The following is a 15,515-nucleotide window of genomic DNA, read 5'->3' as shown; positions in this document are numbered from 1 at the left end:
GTATTAGTTTTTATGCATCAATATTTAAAGATTAAATGTGAACGGGCTCGATGGTTTTAAAACGTTTCCAAACAAAAATGTAGTTTTTTGTTTGTTTTATTTTTTTCAATAAAATATTTGAAACTGTTCAACAGCATGATGAAATTAGTAATAATATGGGAACACATTTGGGCAAAATGTCGCCTTTGTACACACTATATAATTGGACCTATATTTTAATCTAAATGTCACGAGATGTTACGAGGCGAAGAACAACTTTATATAAACATGAATAAAAGCCTAACACCAAAGCGATAGACAGTCGAACTTATAGACTGTAAAACTATATCTCATTTTTACATTCTTGTACAGAGACAAGTGTTATTTCGGCAAAAAGCACATATCTCCAAAAAATGTCAGTTAGAATCTGTCTCTACATAAAGGCACGAATAACAGAAGAAACATATACATTTCCTTCTCAAATAAGGCTACATGGAATAGGACAAAATACGTTTTTTGTTGAAATAAGTTAAAGCCTCATTTTCCTATAAATAATAATTTTTTTCATGCATTGCAAATACGTTTGCTCTGCTACATTGAAGAAATTAAACGTTAAAATTATAGCCTTGCGTAAATACAGAAGACGCGTCTAACACAAATAATTCATTTATCTTATAAATTTTCAAAACGATGTAAACATGCACCAATAACACTTAGAAAGCATGTGGTTGCATAATTAACAGAATCTTGTCCAAATTTTATCCGATAAATCAACGAAATTATCACTATCAATGAGAATTTGAAACGAAATTTGCAGAAATAGATGTGTTTGTCTGCTTTACTGTGCTTTTCTTATGGTTTTATTTTATAATACTATCAGATAAAGAAAATCAACCGAATCATTTCATGTTTTCTATTAAAATATGACAATACAATGAGAAAAAAAGAATATAACATAACGTAGCTAGAATTTATTCAAATTGAATACGCTAGAAATGAGACAGGTTTTATAGAGAAAGTGAAAAGTGTAGATGAAATGACAACAGGCTGATGCTAATAAGCTAACCATAAAGACATTGGATTTATTTTCAGTGCAATATTTCCTCTTGGTATTGCTTTATCTGCAATTATCACAGTAAACTTTAACCATTTCTATAATACAAAATGTATTTTTCGTGTTTTCCTAAAACGTCGTACAAATAGAAGTTGCAAAACCTGATAAAATTTCATTAATTTTGTCAACTTTATTTACAGGTGAAATTCAGCGTATTGTAATAATACTTATTGCATAATTATTGTGTTAGAAAGACTGTGTTCGATGATGAATGTTTTAAAACGTTGTACGCTAATAGCGATAATTTCACTTTGGATTTTTAAGGGAAATAATGGACAGAAAAGGTTGGTAAAAGGTTTATGTTTCTTTTAGATATTCTTATATAAATTTGCTTTGTACATTTAGAATGAATACTGAAACAGGTCAATAATTGTTTTTGTCCGCGATATTTTTGCATTATACCATACTTGATTTATCTTAATGTGTAGAAAGTATTTTCCTTTCTTGCATTGCAAACATAAAGATTGCACATTTACATTACTTCACTTACACTAACATGTATGTAAATTTAATTTGGTAATTGTTTTGCGAAAACAAATGATAGGACATAAGTGTTTATATCTTATACTTTTGGATTGGAAACTTATTTAATTTTCAAACAATTCAGTCATCAATTCAATAAACTTTTAATTTAGTCTTTTTCTTAGTAGCATAAACGAATTCGTGAAGAAAGCACAACACAGCAAAATTGAAAAGAAAATGTTTCAGGCTCGGTTTGATTGCGCCTTTTCATGGACGTTACTGAAAAGTGCAAGTTACCGCCCGAGCCCCCTAGCATCGGCTTCAGAAGAATTCAACATTTATACTCGAAAATGGTTAAACTTTGAATTTAGAAATATCCGCAGATGTGTTCATATGTTTTGTTCTGTTTTTTTTTTTTTTTTTTTTGGTTTTGGAATGTAATTTTTCATAAGTTTAAAGTAAAATATACTTTTATAATGGAACCACCTATTTTGGTTTAAAGTAAGCTCGTTTTTTTCACAATGAAGATGTACCGCTTGTGATTTGACAATCAGCTAATTTTATTTTCTGAAACACAACATTTAAGTTAACATTCATGTTGCGCGGTTCAGGTAACCACCAATGCATTTTTTGTTGATTTATCATGTTGTTTTGAATTAATGATTGTAAATAATATTTATTAGCAAATATTTATCAGTCACTAACTTCTTTGGGTAGCTTGCATGTACAAACCTGGTTGATTAAGTTGTTGAATTAGTCTTTTGCGTTTTGTCCAAGTTGAATAATGAACTATTTTGTATGTGAGGCCAACTATAATGTCTGTTCACTTTCATGACAAATTAATTGACATTTAACTCTGCTTTCTTCGTGTGATAAGCATCATATATGCTGTTAAAATATCTGGAAACTAAGTGACCCCTCGCAAGCATTAATCACAACAAAATTACAAGAGAATTACAGACTTAGTGTGACTAAGTCTGTACATGAGGGATAATGAATACGTGCAACATCCGTCACGCCCCCTAGCGTCGGCTTGAGCGGTACTCAATTCTCTACATTTAATAGTGCTGGCATCAATGATCCCGAAGGACCAGAAAAATATAACATCACTGAAGTGAAGTACGAGGCAACGTTTTACAGCTGCCAACCCAACAGATTAACGTAATAATTATAAATCACAGGTTTGCACTTCTGTACAAGAAAGTTCATTCATTTCAAAAGCCTTATTTGCTTTAAACTCGGGCTTTTAAAAGTAATTGATTTCTCACTTTTTTCTTAACCGTACGCTTACGTGTAATAAGGTTCATTGTTAGAGAAATAAGAAGTATTTTTATATTTGCTTGCAAAGATCTAGAGAAGGGGCGATCCTTCAGCAGCTGTGAAAGAGCAGACTTGGTTTGATTGAGCCCTTTTTTGAAAGATGTAAATGTGATATTTTTAAAGCTAAGATGTGGTGACGCATAAAATACATTGGTTTCTTCCAGTGATAATGCATTCATAAATTATACTTATGCAGATATTAGTATATAATTATAAAGCAATTAAGATATATGTACATTGTATATTTAAAAGATATCAGCATCTTACTCAGTCACCTTCCATACATAAGAAGCAAGCTACAAAAAATGAAAGATTTTCATCGCATCATGATTAAGGTTTTCCATGCGTCTAGACATAATGCTATATTCTTGTTAATACTGCTGATACAACATACAACAGAGGCATATGCAAAACATTTTATCTAGGGATGTCCATTTCTATATAACTAAAGTACAAACTTTCAAGAAAAAAAAAGAAATACCTTCAGACATCCAAAGTACAAGTAATAATTCTTAAGGGATAAAAAGTTAATGGATAAAATAATACACATGGTATTGCACAGACAGACCAACCATGGGGTAGAATACGGCTAAATAGAGATGTATCTATAATCAGTATGAATATTTGTATGACTGTTAATCATCTTTTACTAATATGTAAAAAGTTATATAGAAATAACAAAACACTCATATTCTTGTCTTTATCACTTCGTTAGATTGTTTGTTTGTTTGTTTGTTTGGGTTTTACATCACATCGGCACAGTATAGGTCATATCGCGACGTTCCAGCTTTACTGGTGGAGGAAGACCTCAGGTGCCCTTCCGTGCATTATTTCAGACACGAACGGGCACCTGAGTAGAACCACCGACGTTCCGTAAGCTAGCTGGATAGCTTCCTCACATGAAAGAATCCTAAGTCCCTGTCGGGATTCGAACCCACAGCGGTGAGGGGCAAGTGGTTTGAAGTCAACGACCTTAACCACTTGGCCACGGACGCCCCACTTCGTTAGATGGTTTTAGTACATCCTTCATTGGTAATAATGCTTTCCCTTCCTTAAACATTCTTTTTAAAATAAAATTTCTTTTCTTTAGTCTCACAAAAATACCAGTTAAGCTTGAATAATCATAAGAAAAAAAAAGTATTGTGAATGAAATCGACGGGCTTTGTAATAATAGAAGAACTATCAATTTGAAACAGTTGATTACAAAGACCCTATAATTGTACAAAAGGATGAATAATAACACTATACAGCCAGATATAGAATGCAATATTCATTTAGAATGAACAAAATTGCATTTGAGAAAAATGCTTTGTCACCGCATGGTTAAAATTTCATAGCTGTACATCAAAGGACAAGAAAGTAGGTCACATCATCAAAATCTAGGTCAAAGTTCAATTTTACAACTAAAACTGTGCACATGGTCAAAATGTCATTGCTGTACATCAAAGGACAAGAAAGTAGGTCACTGTCCCCTTGGGCAAGGCATAATTTTGACCCAAGGGTTTAATAACAATCTTGATACAGATTCACCAAACAACATTTCAAGTCAAATATCTAAGCTATAGCTTTCTCCCTTTCAGAAAACATTTGTTTTATTTTCTGTTTTTACTACGTGTACATAATGAGAATCACTGCCCCCGGGCAGGGCCAATTTTTGACATTTGAATAACTTTGGTAGAGGACCTATAGATGATATAATATATCAAACACCTTGAACCTTCAGACAATTTTTTTTCACTATATGTACATGATGAAAATCAATGATCCCCGGGGCGGAACCAATTTTGACCCCAAGGCTATAATTTGAACAATCTTGCTAGAGGTTCACTACACCATGTTTCATGCAAAATATCTTAACTCTATCCTTTGTAAATTTAGAGAAGATGATTTTTTTAATTTTTAACTATATACATATAAGATAAACCTATGGCTCCCAGGGGCGGGGCTAATTTTGACACAAGAGGCAAGATTTGAACAACTTTGAAAGAGTACCTTTTGATGATATTATTTAATAAATATTAAAGCTCTAAGCCTTGTACCTTCAGATAATAAGATTTTTTTGTTTTTTACTATATGTATATATTGAAATCAATGACCCCCAGGGCGGGGGCAATTTTCACCCCAGGGCGGGGCAATTTTGACCCCAGGGCTATAATTTGAACAATCTTGCTAGAGGTTTACAAAACAATATTTCATACAAAATATCTAAGTTCTAGGCCTTTTGGGTATTTAAAAGGAAGTGTTTTAAGTTTTTTTCTATATGTACATATAGCGAAAATCAATGACCCACAAGTGAATCGCTATATGCCATCGCATCGCAGTTAACATTTTGCTTGCTGGTAGGGATTTTATTAAGGTTCTAATTACTTCAGCAAAATTATATCTTAATTTGAAGTTAAACAAGCTGAAGAATGCGGTTTCTTCTTGTTAATTTGCTGCATTGACAAATGTAGTACATCGCTTATGTTCCATTTCTGTGCCTTTTTCCAGATCCTGTGTTGCACAATAAGGTTTAATTGTAATATAATACAATTATAAATCTAAATAAAAAGGATGTACCGAAAAGTAAATTGCTCGAAAATATATTTATGTTTAATGATTGTTCTACTTGTCTGAAATAACCGAGCTATAATTATTTTAAGTTTATCATGTTTAATTGACTGTTTCAAATTCTAATTATTGTATGGATCTACCATAAACCTAACAATTCTATCATAAGAAAGTTCTAAAATATAACATAAAAAATACATTTTCTACATTAAATTTCGTTATATAACATCTCATTTGCCAATCTTCATGTTGAATAACGTAATAAAAGTAAATACTTAATTTGCTTTATAAAAACATGGTGTACGAGATAAATGCTTTAAAACTTAATTAACATGTATACAACTAACTGCATCTTTATGTTTCACATACATTTACATTTACATAGATTCAATATTACAAACAGACTGTGAAATTGTATATAAAATTCTTATTTTTACACGAAAATGACGAGAATTATTAACTAAAGAGACACAAATATCTCAGGAAATGTTCATTCGAAGATGTATTTGATGTCTCAACATGATGAGAAACGTATGCGCTTTTTAAAGAGACAACGCAACATCGGATATAATATTGATTAAATCAAACCCGATTTATTAAACCAATTGCTAGGTTATTTTGATGGAATCTTGCATTTACCCTATCGTCCGTTACCAGGCTGTATGAAACCGAATCTTCAGCAAAATTAGTTTTGCCGTTGTTGTTTTTTGGCGTTTATTATGAATTCTGTTTTTCTCTATTTTTTAAATATGTCACGCAGGTTTATTTAAGGTGAAGCTTAAGATACACTTGGAAAAAATTACGCACAATTCATCTTGATTAAACATGTGTTGAATGTAGAGAAGGAATGCAATGTCGTGACAAAAACAAAAAAAAAAGGATTTAAATATCAATATTGTTAATGATCGTCCATCAAACTAGCCTGATGGAACTCTCAATATTTCCTAAATTGTTTTTCTGTTGCTGACGCGCGTTTCTATTAAGGAAGCTTTACAATTTGCCATTCATAACACGTTCTCATTCTTTCCATGTTGTTTTAGTTTTATGCGTTTTAATAAATTTTGCAAAGAAAAGCGCAATGGCCTGTTTTTTTCCTTTCATTAAAATATCTTTTTTTTTTTTTTTTTTTCAAAGTGATATTTAAAATTGAAAAAGAATTATAATATTATAAGAGATATCTTCTCTTCCTTGTAATTTGTCATCATATTGGAATGGACATAAGAAATGGCCTCTTTATAAACCTTTGTATAGGTACACTATCAGTTTTGTTAAAGAAAGAATTATGAGAAAATATATGATATCATTATTATGCAATTGTCAATGTGTTTTATTCAGGCTAGGTGAGAAACACCTTAAGGCAATGCGTTTATTGAAATTGATTTAAAGTTTCATTTTTTAAACACATAAGGCAATGAAAAGAGAAAATTGATTTTAGAAGGGAGAATTGTAACAAAAACAAAATTCTGTTATACTTTTTAAATGACCTATATATATTGCATTCATTGTGTGGGTACAATATTAACTTACGGCAAGAAAACGTTAATTTCCACGTCGTTATCTTTAACCTTACAGTTCGTTGTTTTTAAACACATACTCATTAGTATATATTTGACAACTACAATTGCTCATTTGCGGCTACCTAACTGCTCTTTTTTATAACATTCAAACATAAAAAGCAAATTTAAAATTATTGATTGTGTGTTTTTAAAAACAGCAAAAATACGTACGTTGTTGATTTACTATTTCGTATTACAAATAGTCAATATATTATATAATATAAACCGTGGTAGATAAAAGTCCATGACCAGTTAAGTGCTGCTTTCATAAATATTTGCAATTACTTAGATAGCATTTAATTAAATGCCGTTATAATGTTAGTGTTTGTATCTTAGTTGTAATAACCACGACAATGCGCATGTTGAAATGATAGACTTCTGATTTGTTTGACTGATTAATAAAAGTCAAAATAAAACAATTGAATATACATTGAAACGCAATATCAAAGGAGTAAATATCTTTATCAGGGTATAATATAAGAATATAAGTATTTTGTAGTCAGGTCAAATATAAAGACTAAGTATAAATAAGAAGTCATTTAAATTAATAGACCAAAATAGCTTAACGAAATATACTAACAGTTTTGACTTGAACATATACCAGTGCCTACATGTCTTGTTAGGACAGTGTTTTCCTGAAAGAATAAAATCATAATGAGAATGTTTTTCAACATCCAAATCAAACGCAACATAACCGTTGTTTGACATGTTGTACGAAAGTTACCCAGTTACAGTTTCTTTAAATAGGTTAATAAATCCAATTTGTAATGGTATAAAATATATAGAATAATTCAATACTTTTACAGGGTAACAAACGACAAGATGTTAAATTATTTCAATAAAACGTTCCTATTTATTTTATAACATTTAGTTATTATGAGGATTATATTAATATTTTCTGGTCCTTCGGGATCATTGATGCCAGCACTATAAAGTGTTGAGAATTAAGTACCGCTCAAGCCGGTGCTTGGGGGCGTGAGGGATGTTGCACTTATTCATTATCCATCATGTACAGACTCAATCAAACCGAGTCTGCAATTCTTATGTTATTTTGTTGTGATTAATCCTTCCGAGGGATCACTTTGTTTCCAGAATTTTGATATGCCTTATAACTTATACGGAAGAATGACATAATTCTGAGCATTGTCAATCTTAAGCACACGATAGGAAGACATATGATAGAACATAATATCCCTTGGGATGAGTGAGATTACCACTGTTGCCGTTTTAGAACTTATATACTTTATAATTATGACATTTATGTCATACCAAAGGGAACAAAGGTGTTTTTGTCACGCTTAGTCAGAAAATATTTTAGAAATATCTAATACTATCTATCAGAAATATTAATTGATTTAATGCGCAAAGAAGAAATGCAACCATTTTCACGGAGTCTAAGATTTTTTCTAAATTGTTTTGTGATTTAATGACGTTATAAGAATATAATTTTGTTTCCTTAGTTTTTGTTCAAATAGTTTTTTTTCTATATAATATATATATATATATATATATAATATATATATAATATATATATATATATATATATATATTTATCTTTATGAACTCAAACTTTAATCTTATTCATTACTTTCGAATCTCATTTCTTTTTAATTGAACACTTAATGCGAAGAGAGAGAATAATAATAAATTTTATTTGTCCCAGTCGGTTTCATCGACAACAATTTAATTACGGAACAAGTTTGAAGAACTTTATTTTTCATCTGGCTAAGGATGCACTTTTGATTAATATTCTGATGGACTGTTTTTATTAAACATATTAATAACAATATTGCTCAAGTAAGCACATGAATAATGCATTGAGAATTCGGCTTCATTTTATCTAACTTTCTGTCGAAAATAGGAAACTGAAATAAGCTTCATTACATAACATAAAATAACATTATAAAATTGATTTGCAATATATGTTTATTTCAGTTAAGCTTACAAATGGCTTGCTTTAAGTCAAATATATAAATACTAAGAATTTTGACGAATGGTAAAGTATAAGACAGTGCAAAAATATCAAAATCGGGTATTAATGTCGCGCTCATAAAAATGCACAATTTTTTCTCCTAATTAGTTCAGCATGAATATATTTATCTTCAAAAAAAAATGACAGGTTTTAGTTCACCAGAAAGTGTAAAATAGATATCTGTGGAACAATGTAACTTCAAAGATGTATTGAATGTCTGTGTCTTTCACTATTAGGCACGATGATAAAAGATTGTGTTTCAAGTATAATTCATAAAAAAAGCTATAGTAAGAAAAACCGAGCGCTCGTTGAATGTTGAATCTTAGAAAAAGGTGCTGAATGTAGATAAGAAATGCAATATTATAAAGAAATAAGAAAAATAGGACATTGATAACTTTCGGCCATAAGAGATTTCAGAAACTTACGAAATAATCTTATTTGTTTTTCTGTTCGTCAAGACTGGCTTTATCAAAGCACGTTTTTCCGCAATTTATCATTCAACACACGTCTGCGATCTTCCCGTGTTTTTGTGTTTTCTCCAAATAAACCAAAACCATAAAGCATAATAGTCAATATTGAAATATTTTAGGTTTTAAATATAATTTGTTTACAATCAGTCTGTTTGTTAACAAATTATAATAATTAAGAAACATAACTGGATCCTGAATAGATTATTCATGTTAATAAGAAATGAAAACAACAAGAAATAACAGCAAAAAAAAAAGAGATCGAGAGAGAAATGAGATAAAGGAATGATATAAATCAATGGACACTAAATTAAATAATATCAATTATGTTCTCAGGGAAGAAGAATAACATAAAATTGAGTGTTATTCTTTAGGACGCCTGTAATAGAACATAACATCAAATGAGCAGAGTAATAATGCAGTAGGTGCTATGTAAGACATTATACACTTTATGAAATATGACATGTATGTCAGAGGAAGGTAAACAAACGAGATTTTGTCACGCCGAGGCAGGACTTTTTACGAATATCTATCACTATTTACCAGGAAATATAAGCTTTGATATGCGCAGATTGTTTTCAAAAACGAGGTTTCCCAACATGTTGTTTTGTAATAATATAATAACGTTTTCAACTAAACGTAATTTAAGATGCATTGTGATATATGCTTTATACGATAAAAGCATCAAAAGGCACGATACTTTGAGTGAAAAATAGCACATTGAAATCATTTTCATTAAATCGCAGACAATTTAACATTTGTATGGTTTAGTTTTACTTAGCCTATCAATGGCTTGCTTTAAGTCAAAGATAGAAATTCGTAGACTGAAGTATTTTGATGAATGGTAAAGTCTATATGCAGACGGAAATTTCAGAAATAAAAATCATGAATATCAAATGTATGCCTTCTTATTTATGCGCCATCAGACATTCAGAGGAACAGGATTCCTACTTAAAAGTTCTATGCTTACATAAATACTATGAATGAAATAGCTTTTACAAAATATCCGTTCTACTTCATTATATTTGCTAATCGGAATGTAAAATTATATTTAAGACTATTTATATGAATTAGAAATACGAGTGCAACAAAATAATACGATAACATTTATAGAGTATATTATCAACGGTACCAGCTCTTACATTGTTTCAATTGTGCTTATTACTGAATGGCTGAATATGACTTATTGTGTAAGAATAACCCGATTCTCAATTGATCAGTCGATCTCAGTCTTGTATTTCCTTTGGAGAAAATTGTTGCAATCCTTTGTCAATTTGCACGATTTGTTGTTGATCCATTTGTGTTTTTTCTGTTAATTATATTGATGCGCTAAATAAGTTTCATATAAAACTTAGGACAAAAATATATTAAAAACGGACTTGTTAGGTCTAATGCGTAAATGAGATTGATCAGGTTGCATGAACAGAAACGCTTTTGACAAAAATTGAATATGTGTGAAAATGTACAATGCAAATGTGTGGTTCTTATACTATGCAGTTTGAAAGGCGAAATTGAGTGAAAGAAAGTCGCCAAACAATATAATATTACAGTAGAGAACTGAGCATTAGCTCCAGTGTTCATAAACTAAGCATCTGGATAAATTTTGTAATGATACTCAATATACTGTCTTTGCTTTTGGCAAATAGTAATAAAATAGGGCTAAAATTACAAAATGTACAGAGTTGCTGATTTGCAATTAAACATACACAGGTTTTGGAATAACAGGTAAATAAACCAAATAGAAGCATAAATAGTGTATCAATCTCATGCCAGTTCAAATCCATTTTGAATGATAAAAATAATTATATAGAATTTTGAAATTTATATCTTTTGGCCTTAGTCTCGATGATCAACTTGATCCTAAAATCTTAATTAACACGGAATCAAATTATTATAAAATCACATATATACGTCGAAATCAGATATATACCGAATTTGAATTTGAATACAGTATTTAACATATAGAAAAAATAGGAAATTTAGTGCTTGTTTCAGGATGTTAAAATGCTTTATTTTGTTGTTCTCTAGTTGTCGAAATATTTATTTTCAAATAAAACCTTTATCAAACGTGTTTACCGCAACCTATGTAATTAAAGATCATAATCTTTTTGTTCTGTTTTCTAAATTTGCGTAATGCTTTTGTCAGAAAGAGAGCATTGTGGAAACAAAGAAATTAGTGACAGCATGGAATGCGTGAGTTGACTGTAATTTCTAGAGGTTTAATTTATTTATTTGGCATGGCTTTGTCTCTGTGAAGAAAAATGTCATTTTATCCAACATTTCCATTACACTTTGCAGATTTACATCTGCTTTACACGACTGAATAATAAGCGTCTGTTTTCTTGCACTATGGCTGTTTAAAGAGTCGGAATGGATAGATTGTTAAGAAATTAATACCCGTCAGGGCAAGAAGATTTAATTTTGAATAAAGTTTGTGCTACCTTTCTAAAAATCATACAATGCTTCAGTATTTTATGTTTGTATTTATTTAACTTATAAAACTCAATATTATAATATCATGTAAACGAACATTTTTCAAATAATGCAAAGATACATGAAAAGACAATATCTGCATGCGATTTCCTCTTAAATTACTTTACTCAATTTGAGAGAAAACAATTAAACGATAAAGTAGCGTAAATATTAAAGTGTATATAACTAATGTTAGAATGTCTGCACGACAATAACTATATGTAGCGTGCCAAGATTCCTGCCACAGTATATAACTTAATAGCAATTACTTGTTAATGTTTGTAAGATGCATGCGTGAAATTATTGTTTAGCCTGCTTGATAACGTGCTAGCAGTACGACTAATTGTCTTTGTCATTAGCTAAGCTTTCGACAAGGTTTTGCATACTCACTTAACTGAAGCATGCTGGAATTTCTGGAAAGGTCTATACTTGGTTTCTCGAAAATTTAATTGATAGACAGCAACGTGTTGTCCTTTCTTACTCTAAATCGTCTTTTGGTTATCTTTCAGCTGGTGTTCCCCAACGTTCAATTCTTGGTCCTCTTTCTCGTATTCATAAACGATACTGCAAAAGATATACAATTTTGTATGAAGTTATTCGCTAATGACACTATTCTTTCGAAAATCCTCCAACAGCTACTACCACATTACAGTCGGACATACTGGACAAAATTTTTTTATATTGTAAATTGTAACATGTATATATATTCTGAGAAATAAAATATGTTTAAACTAAACACAGGGATTTTGTTTTAGACATACTTTATTCTGTTTACTCATAATTACAGAAACATGATATTTGAATAAACCTTTGTGTGATATGACGACAATGTCATAAGCATAAATGTATACAATTTTAATGTTTTTATATGCCAGCCAGTCTCACCATTTAAATCAAATCATATTTACCTCTTTAAAATGGTAAAACGATATACAACTTACTGATACTAGTTCACAGAAAAAAGTTATTAATGTTACTTGATCAGGAAGTTCAACTCATTATCAAGTTAAAAAAGGAGGAAAAGCATCGTTATACACTAACATTATTTTTAACATTACAACATAGAGGAAGAGTTCATATAGGTTATATAAAAAAGCAGATATCATATTGAAAAATACATTAAACATCAAAAAGCTGCAAAAGACAAATACAACAAACTGAGTTATAAGTATTTGCATTGTTTAATCAACATTACATTGTTTAAGTTTGGTGCAAAATGATTAGATAAGGCTTATATTAGGCAATCAGTTCAAAGTGAACAATGTAAGTGAAAAGGAACAAACCTAATTAAAGAAAAATTGAGTGTAAGAAGAAGAATAAAAATTAATAATTTTTCATTCAGTTTAATGTTATTCAAGTATTTAACGTGTCTTGTATTCATATTTATTTATTTCATTTATCTGATTCATTTTAATTATTTATTTATTTATTTATTTATTTATTTATCTTAATATTAAAATGTTATTAAATGGAATTTACAAAAGTCACAGTAATTGAAATCAAGTAATATTTACATTTGTATTCGGCAAATATTACTTTAATTGTCGTCATGAATCCGTCTGAAACGAGTTTTGAATTTATCATATTACCAATACAAAAAATGTTGTCGTGCTTTAAAAAAGTTATGTGACTTTAACCGATTAAAGATGTGATTATTTCTGAAATATCCCATACCTTTTAATCTCGTGCAGACAAGTCAAGTAATTTAATACATAAATGTACATTTGTATCTTATATAATTTGCATGTTGGTATTTTTTTAGACAGGATTTCATCCAAGCCCTCCTCGAGGACTACGACAGTAGGATTCCACCAAATTTTGAGAAAGGTGAGTTAAGATATTAGACGTGTAGATGTCATATAGTTTTTGTACTAATACAAAAAAACATGTACGAGGATTAATCAAAATGTACTTGGCCTAATGTACTTCAGTTAGTCAGAGAACCCAACAAATGGTCTTACTTTTCAATATAATTGCTCTCTACATCAATGCACTTGCACCCACCCGTTCTCCAACTTGTTTAACTCTTCAAAATGGAACTTTCCAGTTTGGTCCCCAAAGAACTCAAAAAACCGCCTCCATGGCACCTTAAATGCTTCCAAAACGTCTACCACGAAACTTGGTTTTCAGTTTCGGAAACACACAGAAGTAAGAAGGGGCCAGGTCTTCATAAAGGGCTTAATGGTACGACCTTGCTCAAGATACTCAATCATGATTATCCCCTTACTATCCCAAAAAATTGAAGCCATCATCTTCACTGCTGATGGCTACCTCTTGAATTTCTTCCGATGGGGTGAGCCAGGGTGCTTCTACTGCATGCTCTATTTTTTGATTCTGGATCGAAGTTATGGACCTATGTTTCATCCTGAAACCTTTGTCATGCCATAAACATCAGTCAGTATGGCCTGAACTGAACCAAGGCTTATACCCACTTCACTAGCAAAGCTTTTCAGGTCTCGCCTTCTGTCGCATATGACACAGTTTCGGCAGTTTTATCGTTGGTGGACTCTTCTGGCTGCCTAGGCCGCTCAACAATTCCAATGCTCTCCTTGCCACTCTTTAATTCAGGAGTCCAATTTGTCACAGTACTACAGGAAGGGGACTCCTTTCCAAAGTGTATCCATAAAGCCTTCATGGATGTCTTATTTGGTCTAAATGACAAACCCCTTTCCAGCTCAAAGTGTGTTTTATGTTACTAAAACTGTGTAAAACTGCGTGTAACTCGGTCAGTAATCTTCAATAAGATATCAGTATCGACAAATTGTGTGTAAATGTGTAGTGGCTAGAAGTATATAGATAGATAACATTTTATCATACATACTTCGTATAACGTTTACTATCTTCCTTAACTTAACCCGTTCTGTTTAACGTTGGTATTATAGAAGAACAACGACATATATGTTCTCATATTGTGTTGACGCGTAGTGTTAATTATAATATACTAATTTCTTTTTCAAAATGTGGTAAGAAAACAATATCAAGTTTTTATTTTTCACTTTTCCTTTTTTTTTCATTTTTCCAGATTACCCATGCGAAGTCAACGTAAGCCTCTATATTAACAGCATTGATTCTATAGACGAACAGAAAATGGTAAAGTCATGACCTTTTCGTATTTTGCCCAACAATAAATAATATTTAAAGACAGTTGCTTGGTGTTTTTGACATGTTAATAGAAATTGGTTTCCGTCTTTTATCGTAAATACTTCTTTTCATGTCATACAAAAAGACTTAATTAAATCATTTCATCTTAATATCTATTTTTAACAAAGGCGGATATTGATTGATTTAAGACTTAGTGAACCAAGATATTCAATATATATTATTCTTGATTAGAATAATTTTTGACCACATTTGCCCTGCATATTTTCCCGCGTACTATTTTTTACTGAAAACCACAGTAATATACTTCGAAATTCGAAAATATATATACACACCCATGTCTTTGGCGATATTATATCATTTAATTTCCACTAACTGTCACAACTGTCTAAAATTAAACAGGATGCTTATCTATTTAAAAAAAGTAGAAAACATAGCTAATTTTACGTGCACCAGTGTTGCCGAAATTAAAATTCCATAGTAAAGTGACAAATGATAATTACTACACGAACTTCCCGATCAAT

General features: G+C 30.7%; 1 long non-coding RNA gene across 1 annotated transcript; it reads left to right on the top strand.

Annotated features, from left to right (window-relative positions):
* Positions 1–1,282: 1,282 nt before the first annotated feature.
* Positions 1,283–14,983, top strand: LOC132740783 (uncharacterized). Its single transcript, XR_009627208.1, has 3 exons — positions 1,283–1,377; positions 13,655–13,719; positions 14,915–14,983. It is a non-coding gene; the product is annotated as an uncharacterized LOC132740783 (long non-coding RNA).
* The last annotated feature ends 532 nt before the right edge of the window (positions 14,984–15,515 follow it).

The sequence above is a fragment of the Ruditapes philippinarum genome, unplaced genomic scaffold (assembly GCF_026571515.1).
Source record: "Ruditapes philippinarum isolate M1 unplaced genomic scaffold, ASM2657151v2 ctg8923_1_1_1_1, whole genome shotgun sequence".
Lineage (NCBI taxonomy): Eukaryota > Metazoa > Mollusca > Bivalvia > Venerida > Veneridae > Ruditapes > Ruditapes philippinarum.
Note: the sequence above shows the minus strand (reverse complement) of the source record. Positions and strands in the feature narration are given on the sequence as shown.